At 41.3% G+C, this 27,871-nt stretch overlaps 1 long non-coding RNA gene across 1 annotated transcript; it reads right to left on the bottom strand.

Moving 5' to 3' along the window:
* Window positions 1–85: 85 nt before the first annotated feature.
* LOC145404102 (uncharacterized) lies at window positions 86–27,871 on the bottom strand. The gene is made up of 3 exons (XR_013898110.1): window positions 27,706–27,871; window positions 16,783–16,995; window positions 86–175 (listed from the first exon to the last, which is right to left on the bottom strand). It is a non-coding gene; the product is annotated as an uncharacterized LOC145404102 (long non-coding RNA).

Below are 27,871 nucleotides of genomic sequence, written 5' to 3'. Positions count from 1 at the left end.
TGTGGGTCTGGGGGCTGAGGGTCCGGTGTGGGGGACTGTGTGTGCTGCCCCCCCGGGTGTGGTCCTGGGGGGGGTTCTGCTGTGGCACTGCTCATCTAGCTGCCACCTGAGTGCTGCTGCTACTGCTGCTGCACCCCAGGTCACACCACCAGCACACCATCCCGACGCCACACACCTGCATACAACACATCGTCCTGGTAAATGTAACCACTTCACATCACCAGTACACTGTCCCAATGCCACATAACTGCACACCACACATCACCATGGTTAATGCAACCACTTCACACTACCACCACACCATCCTGGTGCCATACATCTGCACACAACACATCACCACAGTAAACATAATCACTTCATCAGTACATCATTCTGACACCACACACCTGCGTACAGCACCATGATAAAAGTAACCACTTCACACCACCAACACTTCATTCTGACTCCACACACCTGTACACAACACAACACCATGGTAAACCTAGGCCCTTGCACATTTATCACCCAGTCTCATTGTCCAATCACTGAGTGCCACACCAAAAGTATAGGAGGCCAGAGTTAGGCTACTCGTGCTGACATTTATGGGAAGAGTTACCAGTTACTCACCTCCAGGTGAATTCTAACTCATGTAACGTAACTTAAATGTCAGAACCAACTTGCCTAGCCCAAGGTTCCTATGCTCCTCATGGGGCAACACAGAGTTAGATGATGAATGAATGAATGAAAATGAATGTGAAGTAACTTTTCTTAAAAACAATTACAGCTCATGTAGATGTACAATACAGTAATATCAACCTGGCCCGGGGGGTCTAGGTTTACGATTGATGAATTGAGAGGAAGGATGGGACTGGAGTGTGTTGGTGTTGTGATAAGACGGGGTAGATTGAGATGGCTTAAGCATGTGGAGAGGATGGAGGATGACAACTGGGAGAAAAAGGTGAGAAGTGTGAAGGTCAGGGGCAGGGTTGTGAGAGAAAGACCAAAAAAGACCTGGGACAAGGTCATGGAGTGTGACTTCAGGGATAAGGAACTCAATAAGGAGGCTGCCAGAGACCAAGCGCGTAAAGGGCCACCATTAAGTGACGAAGGCTGACACATGCAAACACATTGGAGCCTTTATCGTTGAGTCCTCTTATCTGTAGGGGTTATGTACCAGAACACCCTGCAAATGCTGAATTTCACAAATAGACCAAACCTACCTGAAAAGTTATTGATATCAATGGTTTAGTCTTCCTATTACCTAGAAACCCACTACAACACCTGTAAATGCATTTTATCACACATTAATACTTCCAAAATTGACGGTACACGATGATACACAAACCCTCCTGAGTATATTACTGTATACTGTTCTCACAATGCAACAATAATAACAGGAGTTTGCAGTGTGCTGAACAGCACATACCTATACCGTACAGGGTAACTGCACAGTTTCACTGTACAGAACAGTATTTCTCACAGAAAACATGTAAAAAAAAAACACACACATACACACACTTATGAACCATTTGGAACAGCTGATGCTGCAGGAAAAGTGGGAAATACCTTGAAATAATTTTGTAGAAAAATCTGTGAATAAAGGAACTCGCAAATAACGATCCTGCGAATAGCGGGGGCTGACTGTAAACTAAGGTATACGAACAATACGATATTGAAAATAATCAAACATACTACAGTATACATATATGAAGACACAATAGTAACAAGCAAAATTATAATTTCATAAGGATTGAAAACACTACTAACTGGCAACAATTTAAACCTCCCAATAACAATTTGTAAATCCTGTACTGTAATTCTTAAATATTTTCACTGGTAATTTAAAAAAAAAAAAAAAAAGTGAAGATAATAGAAAAGAAGTGTGTGATTAGATGGAATGACTGGAGATAGAAGAAGTTCTGATATAGTGGTGAAAAGAGTACAGTAAAGCCCCAAGTTTTCGAAATCTTAATTCGCGATTTCGTGGTTAGCAGAGGCCTGCGAATATTCCCAAACACCAGGTTTTGCATGAAAACCCCTCCATTAGCAGTGAGAAAATGTACACAAACCGCGTGCATGGAAACCAATCGTCATTTGTTAGTTGCCAATGCCACAGAAAAGATGCAGCAAAGGATGGATGTGTTGCATGGAAAGATGGAGGCAGCAGAGGCAGAGGAGGGTTGAGGTGCCAGAGGCAGCAGAGAGCAGTAGCCTTGCCACCTGCCTTGGAAATTACACCCCCATCGCCTCCACTAAGCATCTCACTTCAGCCTGCAAAGTGAGCTTCCTTGTCTGTTATCTATTTTATATAATTACCAGTTTCTTTTCAAGTGTAATCAGTAAATTTTACATTGCATAAATGAGTTTTAGGGGGAGTTGGCATGGGGCCTGGAACCAATTAGCCTATTTCCAATGGTATCAATGCCCCAACTTTAGCAGTTTCATGGTCTGCGGAACTTTCCACTGAATCAATCAGGCGCGAAACTTGGGACTTTACTGCATACTAAAGCCCCCAAAGTTTGAATTTCAGATTTTTAAAAATCCAAAAGAATATTGAAAGTCAGCTAACTAAAAAATAAACAAATAAATAAAATAAACAAAGAAAATTTGTACCAACAAACAACTGGTTTGGTTTCCTGGCTCACTGTTACCTTCAAAAAGTGCCATACTGTATTATGCTATAGTAACCCAAACTAGCTGAAGGCTGACTCGAACCACAAGACTGATTTCATAATATTTTGCTCTGTGATTCTGTCCCCATGGACAAAATAAAATAAATAAATAAATAATACTTAAGTAATTTTCAAAAAACTGTTTTCTGCTGAGTTTTCACACCTGAACCATAAAAACCATTATTGTGGGATATTATATTTGAGCATGGATACAAAAAAATGATAATGGGAACACCATTTAGTTGGGTGTATACAAAATTGATGGTAATGATACAGCCCTAGTTTTCAAATATATATATATATATATATATATAAATTTTCCAAACCTCTCTTGATGCGGCCATTTTGGATTTGGGGGATTCCGATGTACATGTGAATGAGTTTAAAAGTTGGAAGAGGTGTGACAGGTCAAGAAAAAGGTGGTTGGATATTAGTAAATGAGTAACAGAAACATATGAAAACTGAAGGGGCTAAGGAAATTATAGGACTACGCTGGTTGTTGATTAGATACATTATGAAGGAAGAATCAAATGACAAGGGTCTGGCATTCGTTTTTCAAATTTTTTATGCGATGGTCAGCAAACTTACTAAGTGAAGCATGTCTATGGAGAAAAATACAGTACATAAAAACATACACAGATAGTTTAGTAGAAGCATGATTCCAAGGTCCTGAATGATGTGTGCATGAGTATCTGGCCCATTTCACTGTACATGTTCTTGACTGTCCTCCCACTTTCATACCAGTACTTTCCCTTTCTATTTTTCTGGATTCTACTTTACTTCAACCTAAGGTGAGAAAAAAGGTCAACATGATGAATACAGTGTACAGCATATACTAAGAATAAAATGGGTACGGTATAGTTTTCATTTACAGCACTAGAATATATGATCTCAGGTGTCTGCCCTTTCCTCTCTTCCATCCTCTTCTGTCTTTCTTTCCTTCATTCTTTCCTTTTCTTTCTGCCTGTGGGTGACTCTACACTGAGTGACAAGCCAAATGGTTTCCTGTACACCAGGAAACCATTTATTATGCTGGGTGGTAACCATATAGCCAAATTTTGGCACTTGGTGATTAAGTGGGTTATTATTGCACTCCAGTCGGATTGAGCCAGTGAAGGTTTATATCCAAGGGATGGTTGGGGTTTATTGCTCATGTAATGCCACTCAGGGATAAGTGAGGCTGGTCACTCTCATCTTAAATGTTGAGACCAACTGCCTTAGCCCCGGGCTCCTACGTTCCTCGTGGGGCAATGTAGGATTGGATGATGGATGGATGGATAATAATTGATCTTCAATCATGAGTTTGAAATCCCATATGTGGGTTTCCCTTGGATTTATCAAACTTTCAGGTTTACTGAACTTGGCTCTCCCCCGATTAGTTCCCTCGCTATATCAAACTAATTGGGGGGAAGCCTGGTTCAATAATCCCAAAAGTTTGATATCCACGGAAAACCCCTAAGTGGGATTTTAAATACATGATTGAAAATAAATGACTTACATTATCATATTCTAGTGCTGTACATGAAAACTATACCTATTTTATGTTTAGTTCATAATTTCACCCTTTTGCACCTATTTCACATCCTTGTCATAGCACTTCTTCATGACTACAATATTACAATAATCTGTTATTACAACTCAGCAACCACAATGGAGAAAGGACAATTTCTGGCCACGTAGGAGTAAAAAGGGAAGGAAACACATACCGGTACATTATACACTGCACCCGTATAGATGGCTGTACACTGCCTACACTGTCACTCATCTTGTTGGCTGTACAATGAGTGAACTTAACTCATCGTCACTCTGGGCAAAGATGACTTCTGGTGGCTAAAGTGTCACATCTGCTATAGAGAGTCCTGAGGTGCTTCGGTCCTGATTATGTTTCTTGTGGACCTCAATCACCTCGAGCTTCTCAGTAAAGTTTTCTCCCTTTGGCTTTCCCAGGAGAGGTGGTGGGAGACTTCTTACCAGAAAATGGAAAACACTCAGCAAAGCTGAGAGACCTGAGATGCAAACATAATAGTCAGAACATACCGAAAGCAGCGGCTAGACTGAGGCAGATCACACGTTATACAGTGCATCCCTAGATCCAGGTCCTGCCCAGCATTATCAGAAGTAGCCCCCTGATACCTGGAGATCTCCATCCTAGCCAAATTCGGTGGGAAAAACTGCATTAACAACTGTATTGTGAGCCACCCCACATTGCCAGCAGTTCAGAAGACCCGTGTAATCCACCCCACTGATCAACCTAAGTTCATTATAGCCAAAACAAGTTCAGTGGGCTCAGAGGTGTTTGATAAATCTGAAATCCACTATATATATCAGGTTTGACAAAGCGAGGGTCTACTATTTATATTTCACATGAACATGGTGGGTACCATACATTTAAACAACTGCTGGATTTTTATTTGCTACAAGATGACCTTTTTCTTCAAAAATGACACTATTAATACCTGAGTCGCGGCCCAGTGGATTACAGCCTTTTGCTCTGACTGAAGGGTCGGAGGTTTGAGTCCACTGTAAGGGTCATTGGTGGACATCAGGAAGGGGACCCAGTCATAAAGTGCTACATGCTCCAAACCTAAGTCCTCTACCCAGGGGCATCGCCTCAGTCATTACCAAAAGAAGACAACAGCTTAAAAAAATATATATACTGTACAGCATTGTATATCCATACTTGCTGTGCCTCCAACACTGTCATCAAGCATTCATCATTCAAAAGGCTTCCTACATTTATACAGTACAGCACAGTATTCTGAAAAAACTGTATGATGCAGGAATGGATTGTCACTCATTCACACCCTTTTTAGTCAATGAACTACACAGCATATCGAAGTGCTACTGCAGTAAGTCTCTCTCTCTCTCTCCTGGGACTGAGTGACAGTAATGAGATGTCACCTCTTCTACTCAGAAATCTTTGTAGGATGCAATCCCAACATAAACTACTAACCATGAAATCAGGCTGGAAATTTCTCGAGAAAAGAAGTGCATAAAAAAAAAATAATAATGTGAAAATACTCTAACAAAATCAATGGTAGCCGCTAATACATCCTGAAGCCAACTTATAATTACATATTAAAAATCACATGAAATACTTATGTAAAGCCAACCAACCAGCACATGACCAAAAATTATTTAACCCTATGATAGGTTTATAACTGAAGAGTTGAGGCAGGATAAGACTAGAGTGTACTGGTGTTGTGATGAGGAGGGGCTGATTCCAATGGCTGGGACAGGGAACAGTTTAAGGATTTGAATTTCATAAAGCTGACTTTACTGATCAACCAGAAGACCTGCCATGTTGTAAAAATACCCCCACCGATACCAATAAATCAGTCCTGTATGAGACAGCCCTGGCATATACTCAATCTGCACAGTGGGTGTTAATGCCAAAGTGGTGACATGTGGATGTATATGGTATGTAGTAGGAATACTGGGCCTTGAGAACAGGCAGTGAAGTCATGTCCAGAGTCAGACACAGAAAAAAAAAGGGGGGGGGGGTGGAGAGACAACTGGCTGCGGAAAGTGAAAAGTGTGAATGTCAATGGTAGGATTGTGGAAGGCAGACCAAAAAAAAAGACCTCAAATGAGGTCATACAGTGTGACCTCAGATAAAGGACTGCATAGGAAGGCTACCAGAGATCAAGCAGTGTGGACAGCTGCCATTAGGTGACCATGGCTGATGCATGCATGAATATTGTCAAAAACTGAACCCAATTTTTTTTTTTTTTTTTTTTTTTTTTTTTCATATCTGGGCAGAAATCACTGGACAGTAAACAAAAACAAATGTAAAATTAATATACTTCAGCCACAGGATTAAACCATAACCTTTTGAACACCCTGCTATGGACTTTTTACTTTCGTTTTCTCTTCTTTCTTTCCTTTTTTTTTTCATGAAACACGATTATAAAATGAATTTCAACTTTCCTGAATAAATGACAATTATTTTTCTCTGGCTCCTGCATAATCTACTCAGGAGGATAGAATGTTTATGGAAACATTTAAATAGCCAAGTCCACCGTATTTACAAAAAGAAATGACAGTACCAACATCTATTCTTATTTGTTAATACTGTACATAGCTAAAGAAACAATGCTGTGTCACACTGCTCACAAAAAATTATGTATTGTTTTACATTAGGCTTTCCTTTTCTTATTTCTGGATCCTATCCAAAAAATATAATTCTTGTAAAAGTGGGTTAGAATGATGAAAAAACTGACAATGTTTTCCAATAATAAACTAATATCTGAAGATTTTTGCCAGCAGAGGTGGTAGCTGAATCAGGAGAGAGGCGGCCTGCAGTCTTAATGGATCCAGGATTGAATCCCGGCTAAGGCAGGGAACAGTTTAAGGATCTGAATTTCATAAAAGCAGACTTTAGTGATCTACCAGAAGACCCGCCGACATGTTGTAAAAATACCCCTGCTAATACCAGCACACCAGTCCTGTACGAGACAGCCCCAGCATGTACTCAATATGGACAATGGGTGTTAGACCCAAAGTGGTGAAATGTGGAGGTGTGTGTACAAGGACTAATGAGCCTTGTGATAGGCTAAGATGCCTTTGCCAAGAGTCGGAAAAATCTCTATCTATCTATCTATATACCTAGGCTGCTTCCCCCAAGGAAAGGGAGGTAGCCGAGACAGGACGACTCACTCTCCATTTACTCATCCATTCAAACACATTCATTCGCATCTTAGCCCCAAAGGGGAGAACGGACAGATCCTCACCGCATCACACCGCACAAGGGTCAACTGCGCAATGCAATCAGTGACATCCGCAGCAGGGCCCGACAGCAGAACTGGTTTACCCCTGCCACATCATAACAGACCCATCCCCTTACCCGCACCTGACCTGACTAGCTGATCAGACCAAATGCGGGAGAATATCCCCTCAGGGCTGCGTCATCACTTATTCATTCACAATTTCTCTCCATTTATTTCTGTCACGCACAGCCACTCTTCCTTGCTCAACAGACATCCCTCTCGCATCCAGCGCTCTCTTCACACTGTCCATCCATCCTATTCGTGGTCTCCTCTCAGCCTTACTCCTCTCACATCAGATCTCGTTATCTTTTTCACCAATCGTTCATTATCCATTCTCTCCATATGCCCAAACCATTGCAACACCCTCTGCTCAACTCTACCAGCCATCTCCCGAACAACTCCAGTTCTCCTTCGCACTTCATCATTTCGCACTCGATCCATACGCGTCACTCCACACATACTCCTCAGACATCTCATCTCCATTACATTCAAACTTTTCCTCTCTGCTACACCCACATTCCATGTTTCAGCCCCATATAACGCAGTCGGTACCACAACACCCTCATACAGCCTTCTCTTTTACATCCATTCTAAGCGAACGACATTTAAACACTTTTTTCATTCCTCCCAGCACCTTTCCTACTTCATTTATTCTAAACTTCACTTCTGCATCTATTCTTCCATCCACAGCAACATGTGACCCTAGATATTTAAAACAATCTACCTCCTCAAGCAACTCACCATTCAAAACTATATTCATCCCCCTACCATCTATCAACCTCGTACACTTCATCACTTTACTCTTATTCTCATTTACTTTCAATTTCCTTCTTTCACACACCCTTCCAAACTCCTCTACCAACTGTCTCAATCTCTCCTCTGAATCAGTCACCAGTGCAGTATCATCTGCAAACAGCAGCTGCTTCAGATTCCACTCTTCTCCATCAACATTTACCAGACTCAGACCACCTAAAACTCTTGCATTCACCTCCCTTACAACACCATCCATGTAAATATTAAACAACCAAGGCGACATCACACATCCCTGTCGCAGCCCCACTCTCACGGGAAACCAATCACTCACAGCATTTCCCACTCTTACACACGCTCTACTATTTATATAAAAACTTTTCACCCCTTTTAGTAACCTACCATCAAGTCCATACAATCTTAAAACAGTCCACAAAGCCTCCCTATCAATTCTATCATACGCTTTCTCTAAATCCATAAATGCCCAGAACACATCCTTGCCTTTCGCTAAATACTTTTCACACACTTGTCTCACAGCAAACACCTGATCAACGCATCCCCTCCCTCTCCTAAAGCCACACTGCTCATCACTAATTACTCCCTCTGTACCCTCTCTAACTCTCATAATTAACACTCTACCATACACTTTACCTACAACACTCAACAGACTTATACCCCTAAAGCTAGTACATTCATACTTATCACCCTTGCCTTTATACAACGGGACCACACAAGCACTTGCCCAGTCAATTGGCACCATACCTTTCTCAAAGCACACATTCAACAATCTTAATAACCAGTCAACAATAGTCACTCCACCACCCTTCAGGCATTCCACAGCACACCCATCCATACCTGCAGCTTTCCCTGTTTTCATATCCTTTACTGCCTTCTCCACTTCTTCCTTCGTGATCAAAGAATCATTCAACTCTCCCAACACATTTATTCCTTGCACCCTTCCATCCGCCACAATCTCAGCCACCCTTTCCTCCTCTACATTTAACAATCTTTCAAAATACTCTGCCCATCTCTTCCTTACTGCATCCATCTCAATTAACATCCTTCCATCCTCTGCTTTTACTCGTTCTTCCTTCCCAGATTCTCCCTTTCGCACCCTTTTCACCTCCTTCCAAAACATTTTCTTATTCTGTTGAAAATTCTCTGTCAGCCGCCTACCCCACCTCTCATCTGCTGCCACTTTAGCATCACGCACAGCCCTTCTCGCTCTATTCCTCTTTTCCTTATACCTTTCATATGACATCTCATCCTTTCTCTGCAGCCACACTTCATATGCCCGTCTCTTCTCAGCCACAGCCATACTTACTTCCTCGCACCACCATTCACTTCCTTTTCTTACACCACCACCCACACGTCTCACACCACACACCTCTTCTGCATGCCCCACCACAGCACTCTTAAACAACTGCCATTCCTCCTCCACGCTGCCATTTTCCCGATCTTTCACTGCGTTCCACTCATCTTTCAATTTCTCCTGATACTCTATCTTTTTCTCTCTTTTATCCAACTCACTCACTTTCAAAACCTCCCTGCCACACCTAACCCTCCTAGCTCTCACCCATCTCTTACCTACTCTTAACTTTCCCTCCACCAAGTAGTGGTCAGACATACCTCCACCCTCCCCTCAGAACTCTCACATCCAACAATCTTCCTATTACATTCCTAGACACAACCACATAGTCCATCAAGGCTCTATCAACAACCCTTCCACCCTCCTGTCTCACCCATGTATACTTATAAATATCTTTCTTCTCAAACAGCGTATTCCCAATCACCATCTCTCGCTCAACACACATCGCTATCATTCGTTCCCCATTTTCATTTCTTCCAGGCACACCATGCATACCAACTACGCCTTCAACTGCTACATTTCCCACTCTAGCATTCAGATCTCCCATCATTACCACATTCACATTCGCTCCAAAACTCTGCAGACACTCATCAACATCATTCCAGAAAGACTCCCTCTTGTTCATCCCTTTCACTACCAGGCCCATATGCACTCACAAACACCCACAACTCACGTTCAAATTTCGCTTTCACCCACATCAGTCTCGATGACACCTCCTTCCATTCAATCACACACTGCTGTACTTCCGGACTCACTAACAAGGCCACACCTTCTCTTGCCCTTCCTCTATCAACACCTGACAATCTTCCATTCACACTTCCAAACATAGATTCCCCCTTCCCTTTCATCTTCGTTTCACTCAAAGCTAACACATCCAACTTTCTTCTCACAAACATTCTCCCAATCTCCTCCCTTTTAGCCTCAATTGTACTACATCCACGCACATTCATAGACCCAATCTTCAGGGTACGGGGATAACTCCATCCCCCATCCCTTTCTCTGGCCTGTCTCTTTTTAGGAACTAAAAAACAGAGGAGGGGGTCCCTAGTCCCCTCACCCCGCCCCTTTTAGTCGCCTTTTTTTAATTAAATATTAAAAAAAAAAGAAAAAAAGAAAATGCTTGCAAATCAAACTAATATAGTTCATCAGAATGCAAAATTCTCAAAAACCTCTTACCTACAAATCCAGACACTTTCAGTAAAACCTTTTTTAACTGTGTATTGGAAAGTTTATCACAATACAGTTAAACGCTGGACATATGACTCAATTCACAATTGCTTAAACTGACCATCGTATTTAGATATTTATATGTATCGTAACAATTCGAATACAAGCAAGATACAGCTATGACGCCACACACGCCACACCTCCCTACTGGTATCTCGCAAACCATTCGGCCGTTCCCTTTTGATTCGCACCTGATGATAAACATTATGGGAGGTTCAGTGCTAAAAAACCTTACAACACCATCATATATTCACTGTAAAAAGGCATTTTTTTTTTTTTTAACCCTTCTATGGAACGGACAAAGAAAGGGTCAAAGCTGATGATCGGGTGGGGCGGGCGAGGGAAGCTACGCCATTCTGCGATGGCCGGGCGATCGATGGGCAACTGGGCGAGGCCAGGCAGTTTGAGCAGAAAGGGCGGAACAATGCGTAACCCATCCTCTTACCCATTATAGAGCAGCTGCTGTGGTCAAGCTTGGTTGGGCCTGTACAATAACAATGTAGGGGCCAGGGGCAGGAAGGGTGATGGTAGAGTGGTCAACCTGCCAGCCAGGTTCAGCCTCCTCTTTCCAGACTCCCTTGTTTACCTTCCTCCAGCACAGCAGTGATCCTGTCTGGTCCGGGGACACCCTATGTGCGTCACTTGTGTGCGTCACCCTAGCACTGTGGACGCCCGGCTGAGGGGAGCAGCAGCCCAGCCCCCTTTCACCCCCCATCCCCTCCTTCTCCTAACAACAACAAACGCTTTTCCCTTGCCCCTCCTCCCAATCCCCCCCGCATCTAAGTGCGCATGTAAACCCCCGATCGATGCGGCCAGTATCAGCGGTGGTCAGAGAGCGTCTCCCCCCAGCTTCCTGCGGCGGCTCCGGACATATGGCATATCGATCCCACTGCTGCCGCAGCTGCTGTAGCTCCTGCCTCCTACTATTCAAGAGAATCAAAGTTTCACCTTTAACAGACTCAACCAATGACCAGTACAGAAATTATTATATCTGAACAACAATGTTTCCGAAGAATAACCAGTACCAAAGTTTTTAAATATGGCAACAGCAGGAGGGAGTGGTGGAAGGTTAGGGGGACACAAGAGGGTGCGCCCCAGCACAATAGTTCCTGGGATGCTGAAAGCGAGAGTGAGCGTGTGACAGTACGCAGCCTCTTCTCTCACCCTCCAATTATCTACCATTAACCTTTAAACTTGAGGACATTTAACCACAAAACACCAAGGCCATAGCTACTTTGGTACGACAAGGCATAGGTAAGGGAGGGAAGAGGGTGTGACCATTGTTGGGCTCAGAATATTTTCACCTCTTGATCCATCCTAAGGAAACAGGACCTGGGTAATGAGGTAGCACAAGCCGGATAATTATGAAGAAAATAAACAGACTGGCAGGCTCACATGGTTCTAAAAGAGGAGCAACAGGTAACACCGAGTCCACTCACTCAAGCACAAACAAGCCTCCGTGCTTGGAATGACTGAAGCAGATTAATTATTTATGCCCTCTCTCAGCACACACATAGTACTTTCATTTTTCAGGTTATTATGACAACAATGGGGCTGGCTGGAGTGTGCCCAAGTGGATAATGCACCTGTGCCACTGTCAGCCTAGCCTTCTCCCTCCCCCCAAAACCCCTCACCCATCTCTCTCTCTCTCTCCCCCTCTCCCCTCCCTGGGTCCTTGCATCTCAGAATCGTATTCTTGTCACTTTAGGAGGCTTTCTTGCACCTCTTTCTAAACAGCTTATTTCAGAACACTGTTAGAAAACTCCTGCGCTACTTAAGCACTCTATGTTCAAATTAAAAAGCAACAAATTACACACAGAAAAGTATTAACATGTAACATCCAAAATATGCTACTGAAAAGGAACAGTTCTAGGGAATCTTGGCTGATGAGAATATGGACCTCAGTCCTACCCTCCTCTTTTATGCTGGGTATCAGAGGGGCCAAACATACCCAGCCCAGGATAAACAGGATAACAAAGGACAACAAATTTGTAAACACTGCTAAAAAGACTACCTTCCCCTCACCCCCTCCCCTTACCCCCAACCCCCTACTCTTACCTGTTATTAACCATGACAATAGGTCCATATTTTGACCCCCTACCCCACTAGGCCTACCTGCCCCTCCCCCTTCTTCCTCTCTTTTCTTTCCTTCATACTTTCCTCCATGCCTACAAGTCCATCTTTTTTACCTACTACCTCCCTTCCCTCCATTATTTTACCCACAAACTTGCTCTCTCCTACTCAGTTTTCTCATCATTCTTCCCTATATTCTTTGTTCATCTCTAACAACTTTCCTCTCACTCTTATGAGCTCATCTCTAACAACTTTCTTCTCACTCTCATGAGCTTTTCCTTCCCCTCCCTTCCTTCTTCCATTTCATTGATTTCTACCCTTTCCCTGTCCTATCATTTCTTTCTTTCTCCATTGTAGCATCTCGCAACCTTTTTGCATCTCTCTTGAGTTTTATCTTCCTTCACTTCCCTCTGTTTTTTCCTCCTCCTCTGTTCATTCCTGGCTCCAGTTACTGGTTTTCCCCTGTTAATATTTTTCAAATTCTATGTACATAAAAACTAATTAGCACTTTTCATTAATTAATGGGGAGATACTGATATAAGATACATTGCTGAATGAGAAATTAAATATGTAAATAACTGAATGTACAACATAAAAAGGTAGGAAGGATGGATGGATGGATGGATGGAGCCATAGATGAACATGTATATATGATACCAATTTGTGTATTTGACAGAATATATATGGAAATAAGCATTAATTCATCACAAAATTAAAAGGAAAATGAAGGTAAGATGGGGGGAGGGGGTAGTGAAGGAAAGAAAAGAAGTTGGGAGGGGAGCAACCAGCCCGCCAGCGAGAGAGAGAGAGAGAGAGAGAGAGAGAGAGCAAAGAAAAGGGAAGAAAGGAGAGAAATGGAGGGAGCATATAAGAGTGAGGGAAGGAGGGTGAGATGGAGGGAGCACATATGAATGAGGGACAGATGAAGGATGCACATAATAAGGGAAGGAGGAAGACATGGAGAAAACACACAGTGGAGAGGGAAGGAGGGAGAGATGGAGGAGGCACATAGGTGGGAGGCAAGGATAGCCACATGGAGGGAGCAAAGAAAGGGAAAGGAGAGATGCAAGCAACACATACAACTAAGGGAAGTAGAAGAGATGGAGGGAGCACATGAAAAGGACGAACGAAGGGAGAGAGAGAGAGAGAAGGAAAGAGCACATAAGAGGGAGGGAAGGAGGGGTGGAAATGAGGGGGAAGCCAAGTCCAATTCAAAAATGATATTGCTCGAGGAGTGACTCTCAGAGGGAGGGAGAGGAGTGAACGAATGTGGGAGGAGAGAGGGTGGACAGAGGGAGGGGGGGATAACAGGGATAAATGCAAGTATACAAATATGAGGGCCCAGGGGAAGGTGGGGAGAGACAGAGGGGAGGGGTATACTTGGTGGGGGTGGGGGTGCAGTGGGGCATACAAGAAGAGAACTGGGATGTGAGGTTAGTGTAGCCTTATGGTAGGAGGCAAGGTAGGAAAGAAAGAACTGAGTATTGCGGGAGATGGAGGAAGAGGTGTACAGGGGCAGGGAGAGGTAGGAAGTGGGACAGGATAGGTGGGATATTCTATGAGAGGGTGATATGAGATGCAGAAGGTGGGAAGGTGGAAGGTGGATGGGAGGCATAGTGGAAGGAAGGAGAAGGGAGAGGTGCATAGTAAGATGAAGTGACATAGCAGAAGGAAAAGCAAGGGTGCATACTGATAGGAAGGAGAAGGAGGGATATAGTGGGTAGAAGGGAGGAGGAATGACACTGTTGGAGGGGGAGTGCCATGGGAAGGGTGGAGGCAGGGGAATGACACAGCGGGAGACGAGGGTGAGTGGAGGGAGGGGGTGGCAGAAGTGAGGAGATGGATAGTAGCAGCGTTTTAACGCTTGGAGGAAGAACGATGAAATATCCTTGGCCTGGAAGGCTGGCAGGGAAGAGGAATAATAATAATAATAATAATAATAATAATAATAATAATAATAACAGCAATAATAATAATAATAGTAAATAATAATAATAACAATAATAACAATAATAATAATAATAATAATAATCTATCTATCTATTGCCAGACGCCTCAATCCCGTCTGGGGTGGCCACAAACAAATCGCCTCCAAGTCGCCCTGTCCCCCGCCATTTCACTGCCCTGCTCCCAACTCACACCCCCCTCTCTCATATACCTCTCCACCCCATCCCTCCATCTCATCCTCGGCCTCCCCCTCCCTCTTCCCCCCTCCACCTCACTCACATACACTCTCTTCGTCAGTCTTTCACCCTCCATCCTCTCCACATGCCCAAACCACCTCAGTGTGTTCCTCATAACGCTTCCTATCACATCCATATCCACACCACAACGCTCCTTTATAATAATAATAATAATAATTCATCCATCCATCATCCAATCCTATGTTGCCCCATGAGGAGCATAGAAGCCCGGGACTAGGCAAGTTGGTCCTAACATTCAAGATGGGAGTGACCAGCCTCGCTCATCCCTGAGTGGCATTACGTGAGCAATAAATCCCAACCACCCCTTGGATATAAATCTACACAGACTCAATCCGACTGCAGCGTCTTAATTACCCACAAAACCACCAGGCACCATAATTTGGTTATATGGTTACCACCCAGCACAGTAAATGGTTTCCTGGTGTACAGGAAACCATTTGGCTTGTCACTCAGTGTACAGTCATCCATAGGCAGAAGGAAGAGGTAAGAATGAAAGAAAGAAAAAAAAGAATAGGGAGTGTAAAGTCACCCACAGGCCGATGGAAGAGGAAAGAATGAAGGAAAGAATGAAGGAAGAGGATGGAAGGAAGAGAAGAAAGGGCTGACACCTGAGAGCGGCACTATATCAAGTGAGTGGGTGGGATACATAAAGTACAAGAAAAAAAAAGTGTAAGTATAAAATTTGTGAAGAAAGGGAGAACTGAGCTACTCTATTGTTCCATGGAGGTGAGTTGCCAAACTGACAAGGGAGGGAGAAGCCACAATATAGTAAGGGAGGAGAGGATGCAAGACAGACAAAGAGGGAGATAACAGAAGATTAGGAAAACAAAGTATGAAATACGTGACAGACTGGTCCACAAAGGTTAAACAACAGTGGAGTTGGCAGAAGAAAGAGGAGGTATGGCAGACCAAGGAGGGGAAGCAATTTTAAAGTAGTGTGAGTATGAGGACAATGGGAATGGTTGTGTAACTAAAAGCAAGGAAATGAAAGGGGACTTTTCTGGAATAATACTGAAGACAGTGAGAGATGAGTAACAAAACAATTATCTTTAAGTATTCTTAATTTACATTTATTTTTGCTATAAAGCTGCCAATGAATAAGCACCTACTTTCACTTAAGATATTCAAGATTCGCAATAAGGTTGCTCTGAAGTCAGAAATTAGCAATTATTCAAGCCATTTCACTCAAAGTAACAATCAATTATTGCACACTCTACACATAGGGAAGAGAAACATGCAGTGAAATGCAGCAAGATTCAGAAGTCCTGTTACGCTATGAGGAAGAAGAAGGATTATGCCAAGAGTAATGGCAGAGACAGAAAAACAAGGGTGAAGAGAGGATGTGTCATATGCAATGGTGAGAACAGTAAAAGCAAAACGACAAAAATAATGATGAAACAAAGTACCAATACTCGCAAGGTCTGCTGCTCCTGTTGAACGAGAAAGTGAAGAAGGATTATGAAATGGTGGGAACAGTATTAGACAGAGATAGAGATAGAGATAGAGAGAGAGAGAGAGAGAGATGGGGGGGGGGGGCTGTATAAGAACTAAGAGAGAGGCTGCATAAAAACTAAGCTCTGCTGCTCCTACGGAATACACATCAGGAATAAAGAACATGAAGTTTATGAGGGAATGTAAGACCCAAGATGATGGACAGAATACTGTAGTTAGAGTAGAATGGCAAATACTGTACACTATACAGTTACTGTTTAATCATGAAGCAAAGCATAAAAACTCACAAGAGCCTGCTGCTCCTGATGCACTGAGTTCCACCGATCACAACGGGATCAAGGTGCTGTCAGTCCCAATCTCTCCCTTGTCCATTGTTCCAGGTCTGTGGTGGCTGATGGAGGCAGCTGATTCCACCCTCACACCCCAGGCAGCTTGGGCTCGATCAATCACAGTTGTTCAGCTGCCTTGGATTTTCACCCTCACATGCACTAAATTTACATCTGAAAATGAAAAGCCAGAATTAAACGAGAAACAGAAAGGTTTCATATACAGTACTGTACTTAATAGCCTACAGTACTAGTTAATTACCAGGTACAAAATTAAAATACTGTAATACTGTGTTTACCTTGCAAGGACACATCATTACAAAAAATGAAGGTTCATTTGAACTTAGTGTTTTTATACAATACTGTCAACATTTCTTGTTTTTTTATACAATACTGTCAACATATCTTGCTTAATTAATATAACTGATGATGATTTATAATTTCTCCTGCTTAGCACCATAAACCTCTCACTATACACTGCCTGATCAAGAAAACTGATAAGAACAATTCTCCTACTAGGCATCATAAACCTTCCAGTACATAAACACTTTGAATATAAACAAACCTGAGCCTCAAGTGTGGCAAACCATCAGACCCTGTTCAAGTCAGCAGCTGTTCTCCCCAGGGGCCTCATAGACCTTAAAGATCAAAACCGAGGTCTCTGTGCCTGCGGGTGAGCCTTACGCCCACCAGATGGGCAGGCCACCACCCTTCAAACCCGAGTGAGTTTTGTCGCTCCATTCAGAGAAGGTCTTTCATGGCGTCCCCACTCAACACGTCCATTATAACTCCCGGGGCCAAGCGAAAACTGGTGCATTACTGGCGTGACGAGCATATAATACCCACGCGACCATTAAACTTAACATAAGACTGCACCTTCCACTGCAATACTGCTCAAAGGCTATATCCCATACTGCAATACACGCTGCACTACGTGCTGCATTATTATTACACCCTCCTCCATCAGAGATGCTTTCTATGCTGAATACCATAAATTAATCTGGTTTCTAGTACAGAAAAATAAAAATAAAATAAAATAAAGCAATCCTCTGACCAAAGGGTTGACGAGCACATTAACTGTCCTAGTAGTTCCTGCACATCACACACTGCATGTTAAACCCATTCAGAGCTTCAGAACAATACAGTATTTCCCTTCCAGTGTTTGGGCTTAATTATATGGAAAGTTCCATACATCATCTGACACTGTTCAAACAACATAAAATACATACCCTTCAATATAATTAATCTTAACCATCACAGCTTTTCCTCTCAAAGTTCTTGAAAAAACCACACATTTCAAAAGCTGCACATGCTACTTCAAAAAAGACTAAAATGTTAAAAAAGTCAAGTAACACCAGAGAAAGAACAGCTACACTGAAAAAATAATGTACTCTCCCCTAAGCTCATTAAAGAAGATAACTGGATGTTTCCCAAAGGTGCAGTGGAGGGTAAAATCCCCAGGTAAGTTTTATGATAGACATGACAACCATTCATCCTGGGTACATCCTCCTCACCATCTTACCTCTCTCTCTCTCTCTCTCTCTCTCTCTCTCTCTTTTTCTTTCTTAGGAAGCATCTTTCCTATCCTCCTTGATCACTCATGTTTTCTTCCTTCTTTCTCCTTTTTCCTCCCATTCATTTACATTTATTTTACCATTCCCTTCTTCCTTTTAATAACCTAATACTTTCCAGCATCTCTCTTGCCTTACTTTCAATCCCATCTCTCTTCTCTCTGACATTATATCATCACTTTCCCATTTTATTCTTACCTTTACAGTACTTCCTGTTAATGCCATTCCTGCTTTTCCTTTCATTTCCTCTTCCTTTTTTCCTCCCAAACAGTCCTTCTTTGTATTTTGTTCTTGTTTCTCTCTCTTCCAACACTTTTATCACATCTTCCTTTTCTCTTTTATATTTTCTAAACCTCTTGCCAATCTATCAATATCATTTATGTTTTCTCCCCCCCTTTTGTCAAATACTGTACTTTCACAGCTCAATCACTTGGTGGCACTGTAATAAACATTAAATTTTTTTTGTGCTTACTTAACCTCATCAATTCAATGGCATGTTTCATTTTATATTTGCTTTTTCAGATGACGACATCTTGGTCTTCTCTTGGAAGTTTGATGAAAGAGTAGCAGAAAATGGTGGGATGGGAAATGAAGTAGGTGGGATGGGCTGGAATGGTGGTGCGTTACCATAACCTGTAGGTTTGGCTGATGACAGATTATCTATACTAGCTCTGAAGAGATCCTTTAGGTTGAAAATAAAACATGAAGAATAAACATTACAAACTACAAATTAGTGCATCATATTAAACTTTAGTAAAATTCAAATCTGATTCTGATATAGTACAAGGTAAATGCCTGGCACTTTCACTCTTTCCACCAAAAGATATTTTTTCCTTTATTCTGGTCCATCCCAGATAATTCTACTCAGCTTAGAAGAAAACCTTAACCCCTTGGCTGTGACATGCTCTTCCAATGGCACTTCCAGTTGCCTGTAGTGTGCCTTTTAGAATCTTGCCTAATTTTCCAGTTTCCTTATGACATAAAGCACATGTATACAGTACACTTGATGAATGGCCAGACACTGGGTGACACAACCTTGTCTGAGGTGATGGTCTGTGGTGGCTACTTCCCATCCATCTGGGAGCTAGTTGGCAAAAAAATCATGCTCTAATAGTCAAAAACAAAGTGTCTTTAGTTTGTCACTACTGTATATGTGAATTGTGGTACCTATAGTCTTCTAGGCTGCTTCAATTCTAAGTTGAAAGACAAATTTTACTGTGTATGAAATTTATTTTTATTAACAGTAAGCATTTCTATGAATAATCTTGAAGTGAAAAAGATCAATTTATCCCAATTCTCCAACATCACAAACTGGCAATGCATGACCAATAGGGGTAAAGGGCTGAAGGCACAACCCAGGGGTTAAGAGCCAAAGATGTTAACTACAGTATAGTAGTTTAAATTTTTGATTTCATATAACAATGTTAACAACTGAAGTTGCTTACAGATAGATCTTCCTATACAGAATATAATTACGGTAAAATTATATGAGCCAATCACAAAATATTCCATATCAGGTGTAAATCCTAAGACAATGTAACTGAAGTCCAGTAACCTACCGTACATTTTAAATCATAATGACAAGTCTACCGAGTTTCCAGTCATCTCTTGAATACTTCTCATGACTATTACAGTAGCATTAGCAGAAGATCTTCCAATACAGCTGATATTTCAGATTGTCTCTATTCATTATAAAAAACTACTGGTACTGCAATTTGTCTCGATTCATTATAAAAAAACTACTGGTACTGCATCATAAGCAGTCACTATATGCTATCCTAATCTAATTTTATGTACCGTACGACACAGTCAATCATTTTACTGAACTGCTGCAAAATCAAACTGAAAAAAACAAAGTAGCTACATAAAACTACAGTTAACTAACAAATCCAAAACCTTAAAGAATCGTTTCATACTCATTATATGAGATTCTTCCTAAAAACAGCCAAATATACTGATCACGGCCAGAATTAAATAACAACAAATATCCCTTACTGAAGGGATATAAAATGCAGGAGAGCTCACATTAACAAATGATGAGAATTTTACGACAGCGACTATCTTTCCTGAGTGTAAATTCACTTATGACACTTGAACCCTGCAGAAATATCATTTCTGTTACAGACGACTGTATATGTCATTCATGACACTCAAATTCTGTGAAAATAACATGTTACTCAAGGGCACGAAGTTAAGCTTGCTGATATCGGTAGTTGCATCCGACAGAGGGAAGTGTACTGTACTGATATGGACACAAAACTCATTTGTCTCCAAATCATTCAGGTTTGTTAGACTAGGTTAAATTAAGTTGGGTCTCGTTTCATTGGGTTAGAATAGGTTAAATTCAATTACATCGTACTGTAGCTATTTGGTTAGGTTAGTAGGGACGAACGATTAGTATCGGATTGACTTTAGAGCTGCAACAACAAAAAGTCTGACATGGCAGGTGGCCACTTGCTATGGTTTGTGTGTAAAACTGGCGGATTTATAAATGATATCTCCAAAATTACAAACTTCCACACTTTTTAAAGCTCTCACAATGAGATTACATTAGTTCATTAAAAAAAAAAATAATACAATTGTAAACTTTATGCATGGGGGCCCTAATTTTTTTTTTTTTTTTTTAATAACAGAACGGAGGAAGGAAAAACAAATGGAGAAAAAAAATAATCCATACACCAGATTACTGGTGTCCTCTGTTCATAAAATATCTGTGACAGTTAGACTTGAACAGTTGTAGGTTAAAATTTGGAGGAAAACAACTCTGGGGAAGCAAGTTCCAGAGAGATGCAGTTCGGGGAATGAAAGAATTCTGACAGGCAGAAGTTCTGCAATATGGTTGAGTGACATTCCAGTCATGAGCGCTACCAGATGCCCGTGTAGCACGAGGGAAGGCATGGAGAGGTGGCACCATGGACGCAACTTCGTCTGAGCATTTGCCAAAAAAATATCTGTAAAATAATGCAAGGGAGGCAACATTCCTTCTTACTTGCAGGGGAGGTAGTTTATATGTAATGGCAGGGTTGTTAATGATTCTAACAGCTTTATTCTGAATTTTGTCTAGTTGTCTTAATGCAACCTCTCCACAACCATTCCACAAGGGTGAGCAATATTCAAGCTGAGAGCGTACATGACTCTTATAAATTATAGCTAACTGCTCATCGGCGAAGAAGTTACGGACTCTGTACAATAATCCAAGTTTCTTTGAGGCGGTTTTAGCAAGTGATCTGACATGAGAGGTCCAGCTGAGGGCACTGTTAAGTGAGACACCAAGAATTTCAATACTTTTGGAGATGGGAATACTAGTAGCACTGAAGGTAATGTACGAATCTGGCAATATCTGTCTATTAGTAAACTGTATATATTTAGTTTTACTAGCATTAAAAGAGACAAGGTTGTTTTGTCCCCATTCACTGATTGTAGATAGATCTTGATTTATGGAGATGGCTGTATTGAGTTGAGAGGTAGAGATATTAGACTTTGTAAATGGATGTCTGAGTGTGAATGAACTATGTAGTGTTGAGTCATCTGCATATGAGTGAATGGGATTGTGAGTGACAGATAAGAGATCATTAATATGAACCAGAAATAGGGTTGGCGCCAGAACTGATCCCTGCGGCACGCCGGCGTTGATTGAGTGGAAATTCGAATATACATCATCTACTTTTACTCTTATTTTCCTGTCATTAAGATAAGAAGAAATCAAAGGAACAAAAGACGTTAGTCCATAGGAAGGGAGTTTGGACAGCAGGGAACGGTGCCATACTCTGTCGAAAGCTTTAGAGATATCAAGAGCTACTGCATGAGTTTCTCCAAAAAGATCAATTGATTGATGGATGGTATGAGTTAAGAGATTGAGTATGTCAATGGTGGATCTTTTGTGGCGAAAACCGTATTGTCTATCATTAATTAAGTTGTTGGATTCAAGATGTTTAACAATATGCTTATTAACTAAAGTTTCAAATACCTTACCAAGAGAAGATGTGATAGCTATTGGTCTGTAATTGGAGGGGTCAGACGAACTTCCTTTCTTCGGAACTGGGTGGATATTGGCTTCTTTCCGTGAATTTGGGAATAAAGAAGTACGTATGCATAGTCTGAATAATTTAGCAAGGACAGAGGCAAGTTCAGGGGAACACTTTTTCAAAACAATTGGCGGAATTCCATCTGGACCTGGAGCTTTGTTGGTAGGTAAATTGTCTAGGATGGATTTTACAAATCTTGTCTGTATTTTAAGTGGGGCAATTTCGGGAGAATCAAGTTCCAGTACTGAGACATTCTGGCTGGTATCATCTATGGTAGAGTTTCTTGCAAAGGTACGAGCAAAGATATCTGCTTTCCCACGTGGGTCATTTGTAATATTGCCATCAGAAGATTTTAGTGGGGGAATGGAAGATGACTTGTTAAAGTTATTATTGAAAGAATGAAGAGTTGACCAGAATATTCGATTGTCATTAGGGTTGTTAAGTAGTTTTGATGCTTGCTTTTGAAGAAAGTTTGATTTAGATAGATTTAATACAGCTTTTGCATGATTTCTAGCAATTTTAAATTGGGAGAGTGATTCAGGTGTTTTTGATTTTAAGTAAGAGTTATATGCTAATGACTTTTGGGCTGTTGCTCTGGCACAATTGCCATCAAACCATTTTGGAGAGTTTGATCTTTTAGTGAATTGTTGACTTGGTATGAATAAATCCATACCAGCTAGTATTATGTCACAAATGTGGGACTGGGTAGAATTGGGATCACTAGAGAAGAAAGACTGCCATGGAACATCAGCAAGATAATTTCTAAATCCATCCCAGTCTGCCCTGTCAAAGTGCCATCGGGTCACCCTGACAGGTTCGGAATGGGGAGGTGTAGGAGGGTTAACTAATGAGGCTTTGATGAGATTGTGGTCAGAGGATCCAAGTGGTGACAGTACCTCTATCCTGTATTGATCTGGATTATTTGTCAAGAATAAATCCAAGAGATGGGCATTATGGTCAGGATTATCAGGTATTCTGGTTGGTTGCTTTACCAACTGGGTGAGATTAAACGATTCTGCAAACAGCTCGCATTCTAGACCAGCGTCGTCAGTCCGGGCAGAATGCAATAACCATTCAACATTGTGTATGTTAAAATCACCCAAAATGGTAATGCAGTTTCACCCTAATAGGATTAATGGAGATGATTTCTATAGTCCTTCCTAAGTGTAATAATACTGCCTAAATAGAAAGAATTAAATAGGCATCTTGTACTGAACTGGTTACTGGAAATGGTTTCAAAATCCCAAGATACTGGTATATTCTTTCATCATCATCATCATCATCATCCGGACCTCCTTTCCCACCCAAGGGCAGGGTGAGGAGTAGCAATGTCCAGACAGCACAAACTTGCTCAATCCAAATAGGCCACACTTCCATTCACGCATCATTCAAGCCCCCGTAATCCTGGCTCTACTGGATACGCCAAAAAACATTCACCACATTCTGCAACTTCACACAAAAGTATCTGATTGAGTCAATCCGGACGCTGCCATGCTCACAAGGGGTGCCAAAATCCCTGATCATGCATTTCTCCTCAAAACATGCATCCAGCCAGCTCGATGTCTTGTCAGCTCCCTAGCCTCACCAACTTCCAAACCTCTCTTCCTCACACATTCATGCCTCATATCTCTCCACCTTCTTGGCCTACCTCGTCTCCTCCTTCCTTCAAATTCGCTCAGGTAGACCTTTTTCACCACTCTATTGTTATCCATTCTTTCCACATGATCATACCATCTCAGGACACTCTCTTCGATTCTGGTGTCCACCAACTTCCTCACTCCATACCTTTCACGAATTACACTATTTCGTATCCTATCCACCCTCTGTACTCCACATACATTCCTCAACAGTCCCATCTCCACTGCTCTTACTCTTGACTTTTCATTTTCATGCCACACCATAGTCTCACACCCATAAGTTAGAGCTGGCACTAACACTCCTTCATGTAAGCCTCATGCAGCTGCAACACTCAAGCCTCTGTTTCTTATCAAGGCCTTCATTGCACCAGCTACTTTTCTTCCTTGTGTCACTCTACTTTCAACTTCTTATGCACATTTTTCTCTCTTTTCTATCACTGTACCCAAGTATTTGAACTCTCTCACCAATTCTAGTCCCTCTCCATTCACTATGACATCATACTGGGAGTCACCTTCTCTCTCAATAACCATCACTTTACTCTTCTCTACATTTACTCTGAAGGCATGATGCTCACATACATCAACAAAACTCTGCACAAGCCTACCAAGTTCCTGTCCCGTATTTGCAAGCAGTACTGCATCATCAGCATACAACAAATTTGAATGTTCCACCCATCACCATTCATTACCAATGACATCCCTCTCTCCATTACTTGTGTTTTCACTTCTCTCATCACCCCATCCATATATATATTGAACAACCACGAGGACATCACACAACCTTGTCGCACGCCCACACCGATCGTGAACCATTCATTTAGATGCCCATTAATCCTTACATATGCTTCGCTACCATCATAAAAACTCTTGACAGCACCTAGCAGCTTACCATCTACACCTTACATGTGCAAAACTTTCCACAATCCCTCTCTGTCTACTTTGTCGAAAGGTTTTTCCAGATCCATGAATGCCATAAACACCTTATGGTCCTTCTCACAAGCCTTCTCTGCTGTCTAACTGCAAATAGTTGATCCACACATCCTCTGCCACTCCTAAAGCCACCCTGTTCATCACTCACTAGGACTTCTGATATCTCTCTTACTTTCTTTACAATAATTCTTCCATATACCTTCCCTACCACACTCAAAAAAGAGTAAAACTTTGCCCCAAGAGAAGATATGTGATGTCAGTGTACTGATGTAATTAATGGTTTCTGATTTCTTTACAAAGACACTCTTTCATAGCTGAATACAGCCATTTGCCAGTAGGTAAAAATGATACAATATAAAGGTATCTTACTGTACTAGGTGATCCATATGAGGTATCCCATGGAACAAAGAAGTACCGGTACTGGTATCAACCATGACAATTTTGCAATAAACGCATTTCAAGGTCTGAACATTAATAATTCCACAATGCCTGTGTCAATTTTGTTTGTAACCCCACCTCCAAAATGGGCAAGTTCATTGATTTTCAAACTATTAATGGTTTACATAAAATAAATCATGTTAAATACTATAATATTACCATAAACTGGGTTAAATGAGGGGTTGTGTGACCATGATTGCCTATTTTCTTAGTGAAACAAATACCTTGACTAAAAAAGGTTTCAATGTGATAATATGGAAAATAGTCATTAACAGTGTTGCCAGCCGAACATATCCAGGCTTCACAGTACATATCAATATTTCTTCTCCCCAAACTGAAGATGTTGATGCATCACTACAGTTGTTAACAGTATTATACTGAATTATGGTAAGTTTAAAGGATGAGATGTCATACAGCCCATAGTCCAGGCCTCCACAGCATTACCAGTCTTTTCACTAACATACTCTTTGCCTCTATTTTTCTCTTTTTCACTTACATGAATCATGAGATCATTTCCTTACATGTGAGGGCCTCTCAGAGCAGGAGGATGATGTAACTGAATCCTACATCAGAGCAATGTAAAAAAAAATCCAAAGGAATGACAAACAATGTGTATGCCTCAATAAATCCCAGCTTACTGAGGTGGTAAGGGAGCAGGGGGAGGTGCGTGCACTGACTGGTCAAGGCCAAGGGCTTGGCCAAATAAACGCACCTTATCAGCTGTGAGGCGGGGGATCATACACCCAAACCACTACCGTTTTAAGGCACAGCCCATTAGGCTTACACAACAACATAAGAGTGAATGCTGAAGAGTTGAACAATGGAGCTTCAACTGTACCGGTAATCCAAGAAAGCATTTATTTGGAAGCTAAAAAGTGAGATCTATGCCAAGGGAACACATTGGTGCCTGAAGCTCAATTTCATAACTTTGGCTGATACGTCCTTGTTTCAAGGGACACCTCAAATATTAGCACTTCTACTCTGCTGGGAAATTTCTTGTGTGTTGCATAAATAGCTCAGTCAGCATTATCAATGTCTACCCTGCATCATTTATTCATTCATTCCTACTCCCACTGTCATACACACACCGGTAGATTGCACTGTCCCCACATGTAACATACAGTACCAAAGAAACCTTTCCAGTGGAGCACTATTTATGGACCACCCTATATATATATATATATATCACATTACTGTATACTAATACAGCTGGTACGTTTAATACATTTCATTATGTGCACCCTTTCTGCAAACTTAAGGCTACTGTTGTTATTGCTGAAGTATACTGTATATACTCATAATCTGAAATATGAAGTACAATACAGTTTGTTCTTTTTTAAAGTTACTTCCGAGTTATTGCATTATTAAACTGCTGATGAATTAACTTCTATTCTTCACTTAAAAGTTATACATGATTCATCAAGTTGAAGTAAAAACTAGGTTGTTTTTGGTACTTGTAATGTCTGTTACGAACCAGAACCACACCCGTGTCGTTTAAACTAAAATGGGGATGATAGTACCGTAGTTTAACTCTATGTTAATTATCAGTGAAGCAACCACAGGCTCCAGTGCTAAGAAAGTGGGCGGGGCTTATTGATACTGATCTGAGATTAATGAATGAATGAATTATAGAGACATATAGCTATAACTGACTCTTAGTAAGCCACTGTCCCTTGGCCTATACCCGTTTGAGATTGGGTTTCTGGGTCCTAAAATGTAACTGACCTGTAGGGTAACCTCCTAACTAAGCCAAGTACAGTATACCAGTAAATAATATCTATTGATACCCTTCCAACAACACAATGAATGTAAACCTGAAGTCTATACATACATATTTTCTAAACTGAGGATTCTAATGCATCAGTGCACTGCACCAGGACAAGCAACACAAAATTCAGTCAGTGGATGTTCTACTGAAGACATCCATGAATATCATCCCATGTTTCATGGCACTCTGTGACTGAAAATATAAACTGTTCTATTCAACCTTCTAACCAACAATCTGTCATGCATTTAATACGAAGTACCCACTTTAATCTGACATCTAATAATGAATCTGCAGAAAATTCGGTACTGGTTTATTCAACCTTACAAATAACAATTTGTATGATCATAATCAGCAATAAGAAACATGCAATAATTGTGAAACAATACTAATAACTGATTCTAATGTAATTACCACCTATATCACAAGGAAGGAGCTCATTCATTTCACCTGTAAATATTAAAGGTAGGGCTAAATTAATCTGCAATAATCTGTAAACAAACTCAGCAGGCTCTCACCTTAACTTCTTAATTAGCAACTTTCCTCGCTATCTATGGACAAGCGTGCACTTTCACTACAGCCATAACACTTCCGTCACCTTTCAACGCAAACCAGATGGTTTAATGGTAAATTCCAGGCACGATTAGTGGGAAAATAGCCCCGTCCTTCACTGGGTCCACAGGC

Source organism: Coenobita brevimanus, chromosome 62 (genome assembly GCF_032717465.1).
Source record: "Coenobita brevimanus isolate Jiangsu-jjx chromosome 62, ASM3271746v2, whole genome shotgun sequence".
Lineage (NCBI taxonomy): Eukaryota > Metazoa > Arthropoda > Malacostraca > Decapoda > Coenobitidae > Coenobita > Coenobita brevimanus.
This window is presented reverse-complemented; position numbering and strand designations above follow the sequence as displayed.